Below are 21,133 nucleotides of genomic sequence, written 5' to 3'. Positions count from 1 at the left end.
TATGAGATATATATATATATATATATATATATGTCACTTTGCATGTGCATGTATCCAACTGAAATGTCAAATTGCACTTCTTTAGCTCAGGTAGGTGAAAAAATCCAGTTGTCTCCCATTTTAGTATAATATTAGCCTCTACCTACAGGTGTGTTTCAGGAGAAAAGCAAGGCATGTTGCTTTGAAGCTAGAAAAATAAAGGGAATTGATGATATGTAAAATTTGTGGGAGCTGTTCTCTGCCCTCAAAATGTTATGCAAATAATTCCCAGCAGCTGTACCAGGTATTTATACTGCCTGTGATGTGCTACAAGTCAGCACTAGCTGTCATGCAGTCTTGTTAATATGAGGAAGTCTGGCTTTAAATCTGCTTTCATAGTGTGGAAGTTGCATTTATTCAGCTGTGGTTCTGACGTGTGTTTCACAGTAAATGGCATTATTGCTCAACAGGGCAACAGACTCCAACAACAGAAATATAAAGCTCCAAAATCAAAATGAAGATGTCCATAACAGTGCATTGGGTTTTAATCTACAGCAGGGCCTAATTATGGCTTTCAATCTGCACATAATCAATGACAGAAGAGATCAGTTGATTCCATTGATTTTGGTGGGATCAGAAACCATACTTCAGCTATGTCCAATATCTTTTGCAAAGGTAAGTGGCAAGAGAATATCAGACAACGGCAAGAGATTGAGGTTGCAGGATTTGAGAAAGCTCTTGTGGTTTCCTGTGTTTGATTAGCCTGTAAAACAGTACTCAAACTTGCCCTTCTCAAATTCTTGGTTTAAAGACATCAACATAATCCATGCAGTGAAACACACAAATGCAGTCTACCCTTACTCTGAAAGAGCATTGTTGTAAATAACTAATTACCTACGCACTTCAGCCTAGAAGCTGAACCTTATACTTGCCACCACAAAATGATGATTCATTTGTTTCCCATATCCATTTATAAATGAAAGGTCAGCACAAAAAAGTGGCAGTGAGGGTCAAAACTGCCATGAATATTTTCATTACCTTCTCTAGCACCTCTACATATGCTTTTGCTGACAGAAAAATTCACCTGTATGCAGTAGATTTATCAGTCCCATAGGAGCCATCAGTACAGCAAATTCTGAAATATATGCTAAACTGATGCTTTCTGATAAGGCTGATATCCTTATATGTATGAACTTCTGTTTTAGGTTGCAATTCAAACAAAGACATGTTCAAATAACAAATTCCAGATAGTGGGCATGGCATGTGCCTGTTAGGCTGGTGTCCATTTTTACTGCTCCCTTACAAACACAATCTTTCTGTAGGCACATCTACACTGGGAGTCTTTTCTATCCCTTGATGCTGTGCAGTAGCAAGAACTAATAAATAGCTTGCTAAAGAATTATTTATGTGAGTACAAACACAGACCCACTAGATTTAACAATATATTTTCCTCTTACACTTGCATAAGACAGTAGTGAAATAAAAATAATTTGATAAAAATTTGGTCCATAACAAGAAAACAGGATCAGAACAGCAGACCTTTCCAGCAAAACAAGTCAGACAATCTTCCTTTCAAGTTCCCCTTTCATTTTCAGACTTCTATTCCTGGCACTTATGGTAAAGATTTTTCCTCTAGTCCAGTTACAATTTCTGAGCCTCAGTGCTATCACTCAGACACATCTGATGTCTTTTTTTCTCCTCCTTTCAGTGTCTCAAAAGGCAAAAGGCAAAGATAAAGCCTGGATTCTCTGACAGGGCTTTTCTTCACACTGTGATTAATGAGGTTAATGTGCTTTACTGAATTTTCACTTGGAAACATCACAACCCAACATCCCCCTGAAGCAGTGTGGAAGAAAGGTACAAATTCACCTCCTTGCTGCTGGCAGCATGGCCTGAAATTGCTTAAAAAGGCTCAACAACCTTTGGAGACAGATACTCTGCCCTACTCCTTGCATTTTCTGTGAAATCCTTTAGAAATAATCCATTGATCAAGCCAGGGGCTAAGACTGGACTCAGCTGCACCAACACTCCAATAGGAATTTAGAAAGCAAGGGGTTCCTCTTAGACCCCCATGACTCATTGGAATCATCTTCCTTACCTTTTTGATCTTTATCCTTTTTCACCCTTGTTCTCTATGTAAATAATTTAAAATTTGGTTATAATCCAAGTGTGCTCTGTAGCAAAGCACAGGCTTTGTCTATGTAGCCAGTCATAGAATGAACCTCGCCACTGAATTTTGTCAAGATGCACCTTCCCAAATTCAGATTAAACCCGCTGCTGCTACTATCTTTGGCAGTAATTCCTTAAGTGACCTAAATCACTCATCTGTGACAGTCTCCTGAGAAAGAAATCATGGTCACTGTTGCCTCATTCTGCCTTCAGTTGAGTTTCCATCTGTATTAGGAGCAGCCTCCTAAGTGCTGACCTCTGCTAAGATGCATTTTATGCCAGTTGTTGAGAGGCACAGGATTGCTGGCTGAACACAGCCACTGCAGGGAAGGGACCAGACTTCAGCCTTTATGCTTCCTGTTTCTACTACTGCAATTGCTGCATCTTATATAGGCTGGAAGAGGCAAACTTGCTCTTTCTTTTGAGATACACAAATATATGGCACCAATTTAGATTGTGTACTGAGTAATTGTATCGATCTGGAGCACTGCTTCCCCACCTCAGGGTGGTACCCAGCCTCTGGGTGCTTTCAAGTAAAAAAATGCTGAAGGAATAAGGATGTGATGTTAAGGTGGATTGAATACTTTACCCAACTCATGCTTACGTCAGTGGGAACATTTCCAGGATCTCAAATGCAGGACAGGGGTCAAAAGAAGGGGACTTTGTACAGGTTTGGACTAGCAGCAACTAATTCTGCCTTCTGTGAAGCATCTTTGAAACCTGAGAGGATGCACAATGACAAATCCTCCTCACACAGCCTCTGCTGAACATGAAGGATATTGGCAGGCATGATTTCCATGTTGCAAACCCATATTTGAGAAGTTTATCTTTCAAAAATGGATGGAGCTTATCAATTTGCACATTTTTTCCATTCCCATACACAGAAGAGATGGGCTCTACATCTGAACAGATATTGGAGGTCAATTCAATTTCCTAACCTATTGTTGCAACTATTAAGCTAAACAGCTTATGCCATAAGCATCATCTGCAGTGAAATATGTAAAAAAGTGACATTTCATGAGTCCTTTTTTCAAGGTTAAAAAAAAAAACTATTGCTACTTGTTAGGTTACCTTATGCTTAAACCAAATCTGCTTACAGGGCAGTTCTTTCCTCCACCAGCAACTTGCATAAGGACATCCTACTACTTTTAAAAGAAATTTCACAGATGCAGGGAAAAAAACCCCATAACTTTTCATACACAGTATTATTAATATTTATTGATAAGCATTTAAAACTCTAAATCTGTACTAAACATTCAGGAATGAGCAATAATTTAAGTTTGTTTTGAGCAGCAGAAAAAGTTTTCTAAAAACAAATCTGTCTGTATTAATGAGGCTTAATTAAGCAATATTTCCTTAACAGTCCTGGCTGTAAGTACACACTGAATTACTTACTCATTTGCAGAACGGATGAGTATCTGCACTTTTCATGTGGAATCTCTAAGAATTTAAATTAAATGATAGAGTGTAAAAATAATCTGCTGTAATTAGACTTTAAGTATTAATGACACAAGTTCAGATGTTTTGTTAACATACATTTTCTTCAGATCTTCAAATACAATGAGTAACTCTGCTCTCCTCAACAGAGCAGAGTTCCTGTTTCTTCCAGAGTTGTAACTAGTTCCTGTTTCATTTTTTTCCTATAAGACATCTCAGTGTAAACCATTGGTATAATCAATAGATAGATCATCTGAGGGGTGTTCACGGCACACACACCACTTCTCACCTCACACTATTTCTGTGTGTGCTGAGGCACAAGAGCAATGCTTTTGCCATCAAAACTGCTCAGCCTGCAATGCACTGGCAACATCTTTACATATCTGAAGTGGACAAGAAACCAAAGGCTACAGCTGTGCTAGGGACAAGGAGAGAATCCCACCAGATGGTGAGACAACAGTAACATCCAAAAGACAGGTAAAATAGTGAAATATGGCAGCATTTGGCTTTGGGAAGATTGTGCTATCATTCCAGATGTCCTGTCACTCAGCCAGGATCTCTGTCAGAAGCCAACACTCTGCAAATTCACATACCTCCACTGATTTATGGTTTGCTTTCCATTACACATAATCGTAGATTTTCAAGCATTCACAGAATTAAGAAGCAACAAATATCAATTGTTTCCAAGACAGAACCTGCTTGATGTCATGAAGGTGGCTTCAGGGAGCAATTTCAGGATGTCTGTGGCAAATCTACCCTGGATTTGAAAACTGTGTTCAATATAAAGAGCTGAGTGAGAGGTTCAGGAGCCAATTGATAATGTTGAGGATGTAATAAAAAACCTGAAGGAAGCAAAATCTATCAAGAATTATTAAACACAAAAATACTATGTTTCACTCAAGTAACCCATGAGCTGCTGAGTACAGGACACATGGAGACTATCCAGTGGGAAGCACCTTCATATGTTCATAGTGTTTTCCCTTATTTTTGACCTCTCTCAGCAACAAGACACTAGACACCCATTTGATAACAACCAGCTCAACTGCTCCCAACTGCTCTGGACGAAAGTATAGAAGCTAAAACAAACTTCCCAAAAGAAATCCCCATTAAGTCAGTTCTAAGCAAAAGAAAAACTTCCTTTCCATACCAAAAAGAAGTCCAAGTAATTCTTAAACATTGGTTTAAGAAAACCCATTCCTTTCTGTGACAAGGCAGAACATCTAGTTTCTAGCAAAGAGAAGACTACAAAAAATATTTTTAGTTTTGATTTCAACCTCCAGAAGCTGGCATGTGAGATAACCTCCAACTAGCCCCACAATGATCTCCTGCAGAGGGGAAGGACTATTCACTCCTATGGCAAGAAGGAGAGAATGCTCTACTCTACTCTCTACTGTGTCTGCTGATTTTGGAAAGGTAGAGAGCAGAATCTAAAAGTGGAAAATTACAAGGGTATTCTGTGCTAATAAGACATCAGCTTTCTGATGGAAATGGGAAAGGATCTTATTAACTGTTCATTCAGTTTAGGTTTTTTTTATTATTTCAAAGAAGCATTAGACAATGAAAAAGCACTCTAAAGACTGAAAGAGCTCAATCAGAAAAGAATCTAAGATTATCAATTTTATCTTCCTATTGAAATTGTGTTACTCTTCCACTTGGGCTGAACTCTGCTTGAATGGTAAAATGGAAAGTTTCACGGTGCACAAAGAGATGAACACATAGGTTTTTTTTCCATACTGATCATCCTGTAGGCCCAGCAGCTCTGGGCTGGTGGCTGCAGAGGCAGCCCTGCAGTGCTGCAGGGCGCCCTTCTGAAAGGGCACCAACACAAGTAACCAAACCCTGTGCCCTTAAAAGCAACGTGATGATGAGGAAATTTAAAAGTCAAATGCCCCAAAGAATCAACACCTGCTTCCCTGTCTACAGAGACATCTCCAGAGACAACTCTGACATTGGGCAGTCAAGAGCAGGAGATGACAGTTTATGTGACATCTCTACCATTAATAAAGCCATAAGCATAGATGTGAGAGCTGAAGTCAGCAGTTACAAAACTAAATCCCTTTTTAAAACCTGACAAGAAGCAAAAGGGGTCAGAAGCCCAGACAGACCCCCAGCTGCAGGATGTGGTCACTTGCCAGTGTTTAACTAAAGCAATCTGCTCTCACACCAGGGCTCTCCAAGGGCTGAATGATATTTGGACGTGAGGGGAAGGCAGTCCCAGGGAAGACAATGAATCATATCTGATCCCTAAGGAGATGCAGAGGGGCAGCAGAAGTGGAAAAAGGGCTTTCTTCAGTCTTTATTCTTGCATTGTGCAGGCCAGATACAGCAGGAGCCCAAGGAGTTCCATGAAGGTTAGGACTGAACATTTTAGCCCCCTGGAACAACATCATCTCCGCAAAGAGCAGGAGAAGAAAAGCAGGAATCATTTAACCCCAGCCCTACCTCTGCATATTTCATTATAGCTTAATTTAATAAACAGGATTTTTACAAGTGCTTTGCAATCCTCCCTGCAAGATTCCTTGCTGCTATCAGTAAGGGAATGCAATTTTACATGAAAACATGGTATTTATACCTGCATGTAGCAAATAACAACAGTAAGATGCATAACTGATATTAATGGCAGAATGATAAGCCTGAAGCTTGGATGAAAAGCCTCAAGAGAAATGTTTTCAAACACTGCTGCCCTCTCTAATTTCATGTCACATTGTCACTGCACCTTCTCTGCCTTGTCCCCAGGCAGTGTCCTGCACAAGAACACCCGTGTCTGTCAGGACAAGGGTATCCATCAGACAGGCTCTGTAACTGCATCTGGTGGTGCTTCTTTTGACCTAACAGGCTGTGGCTGACCATGTGATATTCCATGTCTGGTGCCACAGAAATCAAACCTGAAATAAAACAATGGAAGAAATCCGAGACACATGGGGTATCACGTGGATGAGAACTGAAGGTCACCTGTAGACTCAGTGTGCTGTGACACCAAACCTCAGGCAATGTGGTGGTGTTCCTGCTTTTCTCTCTGCTGTGTGTGTACACTGAAATGATGGGAGACTACCTGTGCAGCTTTTAGCAACCTGGGAGTGAAGGTAATCCTGATATTAATCCACCAGACATTTTCCCTAGTCCATCTCTCTGTCAGGTATGAACAGCAACAACATTCCCTCTGTTCATTCCAGGGGTGAATTCTTCTCTTCACCTGCACTGAGGAAAAGGATGAATGCACTTATGCTTATTCTGGACAGTTCACATGTCAATGCTCTATATAAGCATAAGGTCAGGCCACACATCAATTAACCATGCAGCGACAAGCAGGCAGATCTATAGATTTTTTATTTGCGCTTGGTGTGGAGGGCATCTCCAAAAAAATAAAAAAAAATAAAAAAAAAGCAGGGCCAGTGTACCACTGTGCTGCAGAGATCCATCTGAGAGGCCTCTGTAGCCAGGCATGATTTGTGACAGATGTTCTGATTTATACTGGAAGCCAAATTCATCCTAATTTACCTTCATCTTCCACAGGGCAGAGAGGTACCAAGACTATCCTTCAAGTCCTGGGTGGTCCGTTCCTCAGGTCTTGATGTGTTGTGGGTCTAAGCTGGCTAAAAATACCCTCTGAGGCAGGAAACTGTTCTTTCAACAGCTGTTAAACAGTTCTTCTAAGGACACACTGCTTCCAAACAATTGCATAAAATCCCCTTGAAATAGAAATAGGGCAGGATACATCTCACAGAAAGGAAGAGACATGGCATAGGGCCTCAAGATTCCCTGCATTCAGCCAAGCTCCTTTCAGAGTTTTATTCAATATCATAAAAATATTCATGCATAGAAATTCAAGTATGTCCATTCCCACTGAAGGATGTCCAGGGTCTATAGTCAAATAACCATAAAATATTCTGAGTTTTCCCTGTTTGTCCTTAGTGATGTTTTGCTTCTCCCAAGAATCCTCAGGGCAGCATGAAGGAGAGGAGACACCAGGTATTTAGCAGAACTATCATGTTTGTAAGTAGCACAAAAGCTACTCTGCCCCAAATACCATCAGTCAGGGGTTTGTGCCTAATCCTCTTCCTACCACATGCTCTTAGGACCTATCAGCTATCCAATCCTACACCATCCTCCCAGTTTTCATGGTCACTGAGTTTCATGAGCTAATACTTGACTCTTTAGAGATGTGTGCTTTGATCACATCTGGGTATTGATCATCAAAATACTTGATATTTATATGAAAATTTTATCTACATGAAGAAAAAGGAAGCAACTTCTACAAATAAACTACTCTCCTGAAATTTTCATCTTCAAGCTACAGATCTGGAAGCTGAAAAACAGGTATGAGATAGCACAAACTGACATGGATAAAAGAACCCAGTCAAAAGAGAGTGAGCTGCAAGTTCACACTAAGTCCTTTACCAGTGCAAGTGGCAATTTTATCTGAAATTGTAAACGACTATAAAAAGAAAAATCAAAGTCAGGATTTACTAATAGCCTTTCTGAGATTTCATGCAACAAGAAAATGTGCTGAACCTACATATCCAGGAAAGCTGTATTTAGTAGAGTGTGGTTTCAGGTTGCTTACAAAGTGACCTGAAATAGTTGAATGGACCTGGAGTCAGGGGATGTTTTTCCCTGTTTCAGGGAAAAACAAATAGAGTGAAAAACATTGCCCAGTCTGTGCAGTGACAGAACCCTTGCTTTGTGCAGCATGTCAGCACATGTTTCTGGGATCATAAACATTTCACAATGAATTGCTATTATCACATGGTAGGCACAGCTAAACCCAGGCCTCATCACTCATTTGCCTCACTAGAAGACACGAGCTGCTCAGTTTTCAGGAAGCCTCCCTGGTGACACTGATGTCTATTCTGTGCTTTGAAGGCTTCATCTCACAACTCAGAAGGTAATGTTTTCCCATTTTAGCAGGGACAAGCTGGAGATTCATGAGAAAACCTGCTCCTACCTCAAATATCCCCAAAGGAAGGATGGCCTCCAGCCACAGAAGAACACTTCCAATGCAGGATGCCCCACAGCCATCCATGTCACCAAACCACACAGTGGAGAGGATCTTCCAGGTGCCACAGCCTAGACTGTGGCACAAAACAGCTCTGGCAGCAAGATGTGGCTCATCATCAGGCTGAAGTAAAGGCTGACAATGAGCAGAAATCGTGGCCACAAATCCACCAAGCCAAGTGGAGGTGTGAGGCTGAAGCCAGCAGTGTTTATATCCTTGGATAAGGTGGCACTTGCTATGCTGCCTAGAGGTGCTGGGAGCCCACACATCTAGGCTTTGTTGAAGCTCATTCTGGATTGACTGGATAGCTGCCCTCACTACTCAGTGCCAGGGGTAAAAAAAGTCAACACAGGAAAAAACAAGGGTTACATGGTAAAAATGCTTCTTCAAGATCAAGTTATGAAAAATAAGAATGACTTAAATTAATTTCTGAATTAGAAGTAATCAATTTGGTGGTGTAATAGAAAAGCTCTTTTGATCTGTTTGACTTTTTTGTTTCTAGGTTGTTTTTTTTTTTTAAATTCTGAACCATCCATCCCTCTAAACCTCTGAACAATTCCTGCATTATCTCAGTAGGCACTGCTGATTCAAAGCAAGGATTAGTCACTAATCTGTGCTACCCCAGAGCCATTAGAACAGCAAGTTGGTGAATGGGAAAAGGGCATATGTATCTGATAACTAAGATGACCTTTCCTACAGATATTTGTGTTTGATTACCAGTATATTTTTTGGTTATACAGTTCCACCAGTACACTGTAACATCCCAGCTCTTCCTGAATTGTGGAAACAAAGATAAGACAGTCTTTACCAGACCACAACAGTATGGCTTATGTGGTGCAAAATTGTGCAAAATCACCTGAAATATTTTATTCTTCCAAATAATTAAGATACTTTAATAAACCCTGTTAAACCCAGTATTAAATTCTTGAACACAGATCAGTTTTCCTATGGGAAATTTATGACCAAAGGAAATATTCCAGCCTTGGTATTTTTATAGCATCCATTTATTTTTCAATGGAGGATGGAGCTACCCAAGATTTAAAATGGTATTTAAAGTGTTCTCTACCTTGAAGAAGAAAAGTAGCCTGCATTGGAATACCGTGCCACAGCCCCAAAAAAGATGAGACAACACCTGGGTACAACTGCTGTTGGCAAGGTACATTAATTTAGTCAGCCACCATTCTCCCCAATAGACCTCAATGCTGCCCATTTTGGTTACAAAACAAAACCATCCTGACCTTTTATCTCACTCCCCTGCTCAGTAACACTGATGCTGAGTGTCAAAGGGCACAGTCAGGGGTCCTCAATCCCTTTGCTCTGTCACAGACCTTGCTCCCTAAGCTCTCGCTGCTCTGTCACTTCAGCTCTGCCCCCTCTCCCACTGGTGGCTGCCTTTCACAAGGCTTCCAAGTGAGCATCCTGTAAATTCAACACCCAAAATGAGAAGCACAGACAGTTCACAAGCTTTTTAACAGTGGCTTATTACCAAGTGCTGCATGACCTGAGGAAAAAAAAAAAATTAACTGTTTTTTTTGTTCCTCTAATTTAGAAAATGAGGGCACAATTTCCTCCAGAAAGCAGATGTCACAGAATTATTAGAGAATGTTTCTTGGTATTTTGTTCACAGTTTAAACATTCAAATTGGAGTTGTAATAAGTGTTTGTTGAATGTTTAGCACAGTTAAGCTCTATTTTTATCTAGAGAAGTATCACTTCAGATGTTACAGTTCACCAGCAAATTCTGAACGCCATGTTTGTTCAGAGTGGCATTTCCAGGATCCACAACTCTAGAGCTGCACTGAAACATAATTAACAATATAACACATCACTGCAGCTCTTCTGCATCTTCTACTTGCAAACAAACTGGTGCTAAACTGTCATATCCCAGCAGTGCTCTCTTCTCAGCTTCCATTCCTCCTCACCTCAGCTTCCCTGCCTTCTTCATCCTCCCCCTCTAAATTCAGACACACAAATCTACAGAAAACGTGCCAAGATACTTTCTGAAGAGAAGTGAAAAGGAGAACAGCATCATGTCTATTCCTCACCCAAAATAAGCTTATGTGACTTCTCTACAGTCCATATGCTTATTTTCTTAACAATCTTTGAAACTCCCATACTGATACCAGACATGAACATGCCACAATATTCCCTCCTCATTTTCAGCGCTTTTCTCCCCAAGGATTTTGCTCCTCTGAACATTTCCAGCACATCTCCAGCCTGTCCCAGGCTCAGCACTGGCTGTGCTGGCACTGTGCAGACACAGCTCACGACACCACTGAGCTGTTTTTAGCTCCCATGCTGCCTGAGGCTGAGCATCTTCCCCCTCATCACATCCCATTTAGTGATGAGCCATCTATCCTCATGCTTTTGAATGCTACACTCTCTCTTGGGAGATGGAGCCTTAAAAAGACATGCTCCAACAAAAGGACATGTCTCTCTGTGTTCTGCTGTCAAGGCCTTTGCCCCAAAATCAGAATGAGGTCTTATCCTGCACCTCTCTTGTTCAGTTGTATAAATGGATTGGGCCAGCTGACTTGCTGGAGCAGCTCAGACTGGCACAGGAGGAGGGAAGCCAGATCCCCCTGCCAGCTCCTGGTAAGACATCTGAACAAATACCCCACTTTGGGAACAGCCTCACTTCAAGTGGTGATTACATCTCTCCTTTGAGGGGCTCCTGCTTTTCCAAGCCTGAAGGCTGGACCACCCCCTGTCACAGACACAGCTGAGGGATCTGCTGCCATCCACACATCAAATGTGACTCCTGTCAGAGGCAGCTTGGGCTGCCAGCCTCGCTTCTCTTCCTCCATGAAATGCTGGAAAGTCTGAGCAAGGAACCGGGATGACGGGAGACATCCTTTGCCCCGGAGACAGCACCGCCGGCTGTTATCTCTGCTCTCAGCCAGGAACAGGGCAGCAACAACTGCACCCATCCTGCACTGAAAGGCAGCCACACAGAGAGGCCTGGGCTGGAGATCACAGCTTTCTGGTGGCTTTGATAAAATGGAACAGCATTGGGAGGAGAGGTGAAAGTGGGGGTGGGGAGGTACGGAGCCATTCAAATTAAAATTGGCCTTTTTAAAATTTGCTTTGATTCACCTCTAATCTTACATGCTTTTTCCTGGATGCTGAAAAGGTACAGAAATGAGGCCAAGGTACAGATTAAAAAAAAAAAACCAAAACCATTCCCTCTCAAAATGAATGCCTAGGAAAATTGTATAGTTAAAATATTTATAGTAAGGACTAATCAAGCCATTAAGCCATAAAAAGCTTCATTTTTAAAAAAAGGTGCATCTCTAAATCTCATCTTCCAGTTTTTCCAGAGTATTTATTTAATTTTAAGGAATAGAACTTCAGGTTCTAGGTTTTATCAAAATCTAAAGAACACGTAACTTTAAAAATCATTAAAATCATTTTAAAATCAGGTGCAAAGTTCTAACTTACTCTTTTGGTTGTCAGAATCATGAGGTGGATATCACTCCATGAGGATAAAAATTGATCAGCTGTATAAATTTGTTTAGTTTTCTTCTGTGTTCTGTAGACCACCAGCTGCTACTAAAGAGGCCTCCAGCTTTCTTTGTTCTCCCTTTATATGACAAAATTTAACTCTCAACAAAGGCTGGATTGTTAACTAGTCACTTAATTAACACAATGAATATACAGCTGAATGTCTCATTACATCCCTTCAAGATAGCTAAGTTTCTGTAACAACATTCAATTTCTAACCTAAGATGTGTGATTTATCATAGTTGAATGAAACCAAGAAATTGTCTCTCCTTAAATGGGATTACAGCAAGTAGATTTCCATCTGGAATTATTTTAATACTCAGTAAAGCTAAATGTATTAGTATCATAATATTAGTATCAAAATAATCTTAATATTTATTTTTTTAGCTTCAAAACTTGCCAGAACAGAATACACTGAGTCTCTTGGGAAATCTGTTTGAGAAACACACCATCCAATTTATCCTGTTTTACTTTGGAGTGTTACTTCCAGCTACCTGTAACTAATGAGAATCCAGAAGGAGAGAAGGAACATAAAAGTGAGTTACTCATTGATAAAAGGAACTGCTTGGATAGCATGTAATCTCTCTTCAAACTGTAAATAATAAAACTACCAATTCAAAACAGAAAAAGCCAGCATTGCCTTTTCAGTGATGCTTTTCCCTAAAAGCATCATGCCTTATGATGAACACCTTCTATGTTCAAGTGGATACCTTCCAATCACATCAATAATAGGTTGTTTCCATTAGAAATTGGCTGAGAATTATTTTTATTCAATTGAATTCCTTCCACAGTTCTAGCTCTTCCAGCAAACAAATGCAAGTTCAAGGGGAAAGAAAACAAATATTCCTCCAACCCTCACACACTCATCTTTTTCAGCTTTTTTAAGCTCTCTGAGGTAAACAGCAAGCACTTTCAGTGACAGTTTCTGAGTAATGATGGGGAACAGAGGGGAAGTGGTTGAAAGCACCACTGGCTTCTTAATGCCAACTCTTTTATGTTACTCAGGGAACACATGTTCAATCATTGCTTATGAAACAGCTTTGACAACATGGAGAGGAGCTTTTTGCTTGATGTTTGCTTAAATGAAACTCCTATCTATTGCAGAAGCAATTGCTTGTACTTTACTTTTTGGCATGGTTCTTTAGTATTTTTTTTGTTAAACAGAAGCAACTCACAGTCTTAATAATAGACTAGTCGATGACTGTCTTCTCTGGAGGCTTTATTACCAAGAGGTTTCATTGCAATCCAGCTCATCTGAGAAGAAATTTAGAGAAAAATATCAGAAGGGTAGCAACAACAGAATTTCTAATACCTGACCTTTCCAAGAAGAAAAACAAGTGAGACATATTAGAAGAACCCCATCCTCACTTAGGGACCTTTATTTTAAACATCACTCACACCATTGCACATGATGCCTACTTCCAAGAAAGCAGTAGGCTCAGTGTTTCATTTCTGAACACAGAACATAACTATCACATTAAAGCTTTAGCAAAACATGTTTACAGAATCCCTGTGTTTTTATTATACTGTATTGTGCCTTGGAGAAAGCTTTTCTTAAGTGAACAAAAGCTGCAGCAGACTAAATTAGACTTGAAGCCTGAAACAGATCACTTAGAGATTGTTTTACAACACTGAATTTAACCGTGTCTAAGGCAGACTGTATTAGCAAGAATTTTTTAACCACTATGCTGTTGTTAGCATCTGTTTGTTATTTCTTACTAAAGGTACTGTCAACTGGCCTTCTTTCAGTCTGTTAAATAAGATTCCTCTTCCCTGTTATGTTTTGCATGCATAGATGGTTAACAAAGGCCTCACATTAACTTTTCAGAGGCTCAGCTTTGAGCTGGAATGACAGGGTCACGGGACAACTCAGGATTCCCTGCTCCAGCCCAGCACCAAGGTCAGACCACAGCTGTGCTCCCTTGGGGCTGGAACTGCCCAGAGCAGAACTGGCACAGCCACTGTGGGCAGCCCACAACTCTGCCTCCTTGGATTCTTTTCCTTGTGCACCATCTGAACCCCTCTGCCTTGGTCCAGCTGATGCCCCCTGTGTCTTTGGCTGTCGCTTTTTGACCATCTCCCCTCCATGGTAGCAGGGGCTGCTGTCAGCACCTCCAGAGCCATCTCCTTCCACACAGCCTGTCCCTCAGCCTTTCCTCATGGGGCAGCTGCTCCAGCCATGACCATCATGCTTTTGATACTCTAGAAAATGGTTCTGTCCCTGAGGAGAGTGTATCCTGTTTTGCAAGGAAACAGGAAAGGTGAACTATACTGACACACTCCACAGCCTCATCTGATTCCCTCTGTCCAGAAAACCACAATGTTGTCTCCAAGCCCAGCTCTGCTACAAGCAGGGTTATAGCTAAATCAGTGTTTTCCCATTACAAGTTGTCTCTCTAGGAGCATCCCATCCATTCTCGGGAAGAAGTGGCAACAGAATTGCAACCTCTGCCCTGCTCCTCCATTCCAGGGTGGCTTTCCTGTTTTTTCAGAGCAGTTTATAAAGCCAGTCCTCAAAATTTCTATTCATATAAATGGCAGAAAAACTTCAGCACTCCCACTGTATTGTGGCCTTAAATCAAGATGAAGTGCCATATGATTGCTTAACACCTTTTTGTGTCATCTGTGACAGGAAACAATGCTATTCACAACTGGAGCTAAGCCCTGAGAAATATGTACACTTCAGGCAAACCATATCCTACTGTTTGACATTATGGGGAAAATCCCAGTTCAAACACTAATTTCAGAACTGCTTGTCCACTCAGAGACAGAATTTCTAGACAACATCTACCCATCTTCTGCTTGCTTTAGCCCTCTTACCCAACCAAACCTCATCCACAATAGATGGAAGAGACATACAAAGGTCTCCACATATATACCTCCAGGACAAATCTTAGCAACTCTCTTTAATGGAAACTCCCTTAATTGAGGACTATAAAATTCACCTTTGTAGGTAGAAATGGCTTATGAACAAAGCATACCTTGTATTGCCCATGAACTAAAGCTATTTTTGATGAGGCAGAGGAAAGGTACAGAGTCATCCCAATGACAATCTCTTTGTCATGACTCAGTGAAATACCACAGAGCACTTTCATCAGTTAGTATGAAATATTTAAGAGCTGCCAATGCTTCTGCATCTGTCTGAGCAAGACCAGGGTACCTTGTAATGAAGAAGATATAAAATATCGATGGGTCAGGTGCTCAGTTAAAGGATACAAATGACAGAAGATTCCAAAGGAGGTAAAACAAAACTTAAAAGGGATGTTGAGCCTGAGCAAAGGGCAGTACTTTATACAGACAGAACACCAAGTTGTGTGGTGTTGAATGGTGCACATCTTCCAAGGGCATTTCAAAAGCTCCAAAGCTGCATTACTAATCACAGTTCCTGGTTTTGGACAAACTTCTGTATTTCCAACAGAATGTTGTGAATTGGTTGCAAAGGTAATTGAAAAAGGTTAAAATAAAAGGCTACCCATTTGTCCATGGAGGCTGGAAAACAGTATAAATTATTCCCTCTGTTCTGCCTCAGCAGGTGTTCAGAACTGCAGGCATAAACATCACTGTGTACTGTAAACCCAGTTCACCTTCCTCTCCTGGATGGAATGTGTGGACAGGATGGGGAAAGACAACAGAGACAGCTTTGTTATTATTATGTATGTAGTTAGTACTGCTTAATCTGTAGATTAAAAGAAGAAGCAAAAAGATCTTCCTAGGGACAGAGAAAATAGAAGCTTTTTAATTCAGAGCTGCATCCTTGCAGCACAACCCAGCACAGAAACTGCCCCTACCTCTGGGTTCAGCACAGAAAGATATGTGCCACGTACAAAAGCAAGGACATGCAGAAAACTTCTGCTGTGTATATGCAGTGCTTTTTGTGCTCTGGGAAGCCAGCTGACATCCTCCTGTCAAAATGCTTCAGCCTGGGTGCATCTGGCCAGAGCTCCACAGCCAAAGGCTGCCCAAGGTCTGTCTCCCCATGTACAGTGCAAACCTGACCCTGGCAAAATCATCACCTCCCTTTGCTGACAGTGCCTTTTTTGGCTGTAGCCAGATGAGCTCAGCCACAGCTAAACCATGTGAAGGACTCCTGCCCCAGCCCACCCCAGCCCAACCCTGCTCTCTGGGCAGAGGCCACACTCCCTCTCTGCAGGATGTCACTGCCCTTCTCTGCCCTGCCAAGCTAAGGGCACAAGTTTGCACGTCCTACCCAATCTTTCACCACAGCACAAGCTAAACACTTCCACTGGCAGGGCTTTAAGATCCATCTCTTGGAACTGCAGCAGACTGGGTAGCACCTACACATGATGCTGCATCCCACGTTTCTGGGAGCGATGCAACCACTGGTGAGAAACTGCTGTGGGAGCTGTCTCTGACACCAGCTGGGAGGCACCCAGCCCAGGGGGTGGGGTGGCAGCTCCCTGAGCACGGGGAGAGCTGTGTGGGGCTGCCAGGAGGCCAGGTCCCTGCAGCAGGGAAGGATGCTTGGCTCCATCCAAGTGCAAGAGGATGAGGCAGGGCAAGACACTACATAGAAAAAGACATCACTGTGCATCTCATCCTTCCTCTTGCTAATATCAAATGAGAGAATAAAGTCAAATGCAATTGCTATGCAAGCATGGTGGTGCTCTTTCTTCAGTGGGGAATGAAGGCTTTAATGTATATAAATAATTGTAAAAGAAGTAGAGGAGAGCTATGTGCAATGTAATGCAGAAAAATATTTTCAAAGAAATTAACATTATCCAGTGAGTGTTTTACTAAATTAATTTCATTTATATATGTACATTCATGCCCAGAGAGAAAGGCCAGTTGATACAATTTCTACAACAAGAAAAAAGCTAGCAAATCAACTTAATACACTATTAAATCTTTCTAAAGAAAAAAAAAAAAATTTAAAAAACCAAGAAAACAACCAAACCCAACCACCTCAAAAAAACCCACCCACAGTAATTTTACAAGGAGATAATGAAAGAGAAAAGACAGACAAGTATTGTGAGGCTATTAATGTTGGCAAGACAAGGAAGGAGAAAATGAGCACTTACCTGTAAACACAGCTTCTCAGTCGTGTGACAGAACAGATAATCAGAACAAAAACCACCACTTAGAAAAGCACATGTATTCATAAAGGTCTTGCTAGATAAACTCTCAAAGTCTTTCATATTTCTCCTCTATTATCCTTCTCATGACATGGGGAGAGTGTTACAGCATCGTGCTGTGCAAAGAAAGCAGAAGAGGACGTTCAGATGAAGCCTTAACCAGAAGAAACAGCAGTGGCAGTAGGAAGCTAATTAAAGTCTAATCAAAAACTTGTAAGCAATTGAGAGAAACTGATTGTGGAAGAAGCTAGGTTTTATTGTGACCACAGTAATTAAGTGTTTGCACTGAGTCAAAATAGCAAAGAAAATTACTGCACCACTTGCTATCAACCCTCTATCAAGAAGCAATAATTTATGGACAAGGAAAGCAATACATCGGCTTATGAAGCTGAGGAATGACAGTGTCTCTATTCATAACTCATTACCAGAAACATCTCAGACCAATTGAGCTTACTTTGAGAAGACTATGGAGTAAAAAAGGCACAACCAAAGCATCCACAACTGTGCACTCCCATGGAGCAAAGAAATTGAAAAACATAATCACCAAGCCTTGAGCAGCAGAAGTTACAAAGCTCAGCATCCTATGGAGCACCTGCACAAGTTTTCTAATGTCTGTTAAGTTGGATGCTTGCTACAGCTCTTCCTTCCATGGGGGCATCAACCACATCTCCCTCATCTCCCTGGTCACCAGAAGTCTTGAGGTTTGTAATATTTCATCACTTTGAAATCTCTGCTCTTCTCTTTATGTTGGCAGAAATTAATCCCTAAGGGTAAAAAAAATTACGCCAAGGCAATGAGAGGAGCTATCAGTCAGACAGCATTATTATTGTTTCAGCTTCATCTCCTTAGGAAACTGGGCTGAAATTAATATAGTCAGGGCAGAAGGGAAGAAATAACAAACATAAATCTAAAATGGGAAAAACTTCTAAAACCAGAATTTTTAAGTCAAGTACAGAAGACATTATTTCACGTGAGGAAAGACAGATTTGGGAGTTTTCCACAAACAGATCACCATTTCTAACTTTCTAGGATTTCTGCTGAGACACATTCTTAGCTGCAATGAAAATCTGGATGATCCCCTTGTAAAAAGGCAAACACCAGAATCTTAATCCATTCTAACACAGATGTTTGACTGTCTAAATACTTCTCTCAGACAACTTGGATTTACGTTTGTAATTCTCTCCTTTCAGTGCTGGGGGTGATCCCATGGGTCTGAGTGGCCAGTCTGGATGTCACAGAGTGCAAATAATAATCCAAAATCCTGAACTCTTGCACTGCTCACAAAACTATTCGAGAGAATGAGGTGCACACTAGGGAGATGGAGGTGCATGGAGGCTCTTGGCACATCAACAAGTGGAGAGAACACACCAATTTCCCTCACTTTTCCTCCAAAGGCAGTCAAGAGAAAGCCATGCCCAGAGAACCCAGTGTGGTCCTGAAGCATCTTCACCAGGAGGAGAAATCAATAAAGTACAGCAAGAAGGCCAGCAGGAGTTTGGGGAACATGTGATCTTGAGCTGGTGGAGATAACTATACAAATGATTCCTCACATATTTTCCATCCCAGGTTTTAGAAATTGAAAGAAGCACTTACATTCTGAAAGGCTCATTAAAAACCCTAATCAGTTTACTAACAGAAAATATTATTTGTTAACAGGATAGTCAGTGAATGGACACAAAGGAACAGTTTTCCCTTTCAGACAGATTAACAACATGACCTGACTGGGTTTCTAGCTCTCTGCATTTCATGATTTGCATCAGTATCTTTTTTAATTTGTCATGATTTTGAAGTTCAGGTATATTTTCATAGCAAACTGATGTGTTATGCTGACTTAATTTGCAACTGTCATGACACATCTAATAATAATAATTAAAAAAAAGAAAAAAAAAAAAGAGACTGGTCTCTGTTCCAACAGGGTGTCTTACAAAACCAAGTACAGAACTAAACCTTCGCTCTAATAGTACACTAAAGTGTGTGCTCTTAGAAGTTATGTGGGTATTTATAGCTCAATTTCAAATTATCTTACTTATGTATGTTAGTATTTGCTATCAACCAAAATGTAATATTTCAAAGCCATCATGGCATTAACATTCAAGTTCAAAACTTCAAAGAGAATATTATAAGTTGAAACAAAAAAACTCTATAATTCAGACCATTCTCATCCCCATGACTTCTTCAATCAGAAAAGGGAAACAAAGTGCCATTGTCTTTCCTTCTGCTGTTTTTAAGGTCCCTATTTTGATCAATTTTTTCATCAAGAAATATTTTTTTGTTCCTAGATACAGAAGGTGATGAAGTTATACTATGTAAGTCAGTATGTATTCCACATTAACCAATCCTAACCACAATGCCCCCAAAGGTGGACAGTAATTTTATATATTGCTTCAGGAATTCTTAATACTCTTTTACTTCTCTCTTTGCTAAAAATACTTGTCTGCTCTGCAGAGTCCACAAATAACTTCAACAAATGCTGAGAAGTATCATTTATAACTGGATTAAGAAACAATTCCCTTACTGCCAAAATTCTGTGGCAATCAGAAAGAAAAGAATTCCTGCCTCCCGCGTGATCTAAGTACAAGGACATTCCTTGCAAACACAGAAAGCTGAAAGTCAGTGATGTATTTTAGCCGATTTTCTAGGAATATCTTTTGCATCCACAAATCGCTTAGTTGTTCATTATCTTAGTTGTTCATTATCATTATGCTAGTTATTCATTATCTTGTCCGTGCAACTTAAATTACGGGCTCCATGCACACCGGTTATGTTACAAATATCTGTTGCAATATACCTAAGCAGTAAATTACTCTCTAGCCTTCGTGTTGTCACCACTGATTAATTTGACCATATAAATATAATTTGAGGAAGGAGATGCGCTTAAAAGTCGCACCTGGCGCACTTCTAATTGCTCTTCTGCCGGAGAAAAAGTATTTCAGTTTCCTTCCCGATGAGAGGCAGCCCAGGTATGACACCGATTAGCGGCTTTCCCTAAAGGTTAATAACACCTGGCGCTAAGAAGCATTACACCTGCTCAGTCCGGAAGCATCCAGGGCAGGCAGGCACCGGCACATCACCCGTGACCCATCCCGAAGAACGCCTGGGACACGGTGGCCGGGCAGGGAGCATCGCATCCCCGGGACCACCCTCCCAGCAGCTGCACCGCTCCTCTCCCGGCGCTGCCGGGCCTCCCGCCCTCTGCTCCAAACTTCTCCCGGTTCCCTCCCGTGCCCGAAGCGGTGTCCGGGCCGGGAGGGACGCGCACGGTACCTGGGCACTCGGCGTGGTGAGCTGCGGGCAGGAGCGCAGCGCGGGCCGCTCCTGCGGGATGTTCCCTGCCGGCAGCCGGCCCCGGGGCCGATCCAGCCCGGCAGCCAGCCCCGCCCGGCCCCCGCTTCCCCCGCCCGCCGCCGCCGCCCTCACCCGGCGCCGGAGCTCCTGCCCTCGGACCGCGCTGCGCCGGCAGCCGAGGCCGCGGGATGCGGCGGAGGTCGTGCGGGATGCGGCGGGATGTTGTACCGGGATGCCGTGTTGGGATGCCCCGGGATGCGGCGGGGGTCGTGCGGGATGCGGCGGGATGTTGTACCGGGATGCCGTGTTGGGATGCCCCGGGATGCGGCGGGGGTCGTGCGGGATGCGGCGGGATGTTGTGCCGGGATGTGGCGGGATGTTGTGCCGGGATGTGCCGGGATGTTGTACCGGGATGTGGCGGGATGTTGTACCGGGATGTTGTGCCGGGATGCCGTGCCGGGATGTGCCGGGATGTGGCAGGATGCCGTGCCCGCCCCCCCGGCGCGCCCGTCCCCGCAGCCCGTCCCGGTCGCGCCCCAGGGGCTGCCGGACGTGGAGGTGGCGGGCGTGGGGCACCATTCCCAAAATACCTGGGCTGGCTCGGGCTGGCGCTGCCGCCGGGAGAGGGACCCGGCTGGGACATCCCGTCCCCTGCAGCCAGCCCGGAGGGA

General features: G+C 42.2%; 1 protein-coding gene across 2 annotated transcripts in view; it reads right to left on the bottom strand.

The window, feature by feature from the left end:
* The window catches only part of PKIB (cAMP-dependent protein kinase inhibitor beta), a 53,013-nt gene extending 32,464 nt beyond the window's left edge, over nt 1-20,549 (bottom strand). Inside the window, exon 1 of one of the 2 annotated variants that reach the window (XM_056488256.1) lies at nt 20,442-20,549. The gene's annotated coding sequence lies outside the window, so the exon portion shown is untranslated. Of the gene's footprint in view, nt 1-20,179; nt 20,407-20,441 lie in introns of those variants that run through there. The other variant, XM_056488258.1, reaches the window with a different exon arrangement.
* Between the last annotated feature and the right edge of the window lie 584 nt (nt 20,550-21,133).

The sequence above is a fragment of the Oenanthe melanoleuca genome, chromosome 3, assembly GCF_029582105.1.
Source record: "Oenanthe melanoleuca isolate GR-GAL-2019-014 chromosome 3, OMel1.0, whole genome shotgun sequence".
NCBI classification, from domain to species: Eukaryota; Metazoa; Chordata; class Aves; order Passeriformes; family Muscicapidae; genus Oenanthe; species Oenanthe melanoleuca.
The sequence above is the reverse complement of the archived record's forward strand: the minus strand, read 5'-3'. Positions and strand labels throughout refer to the sequence as shown.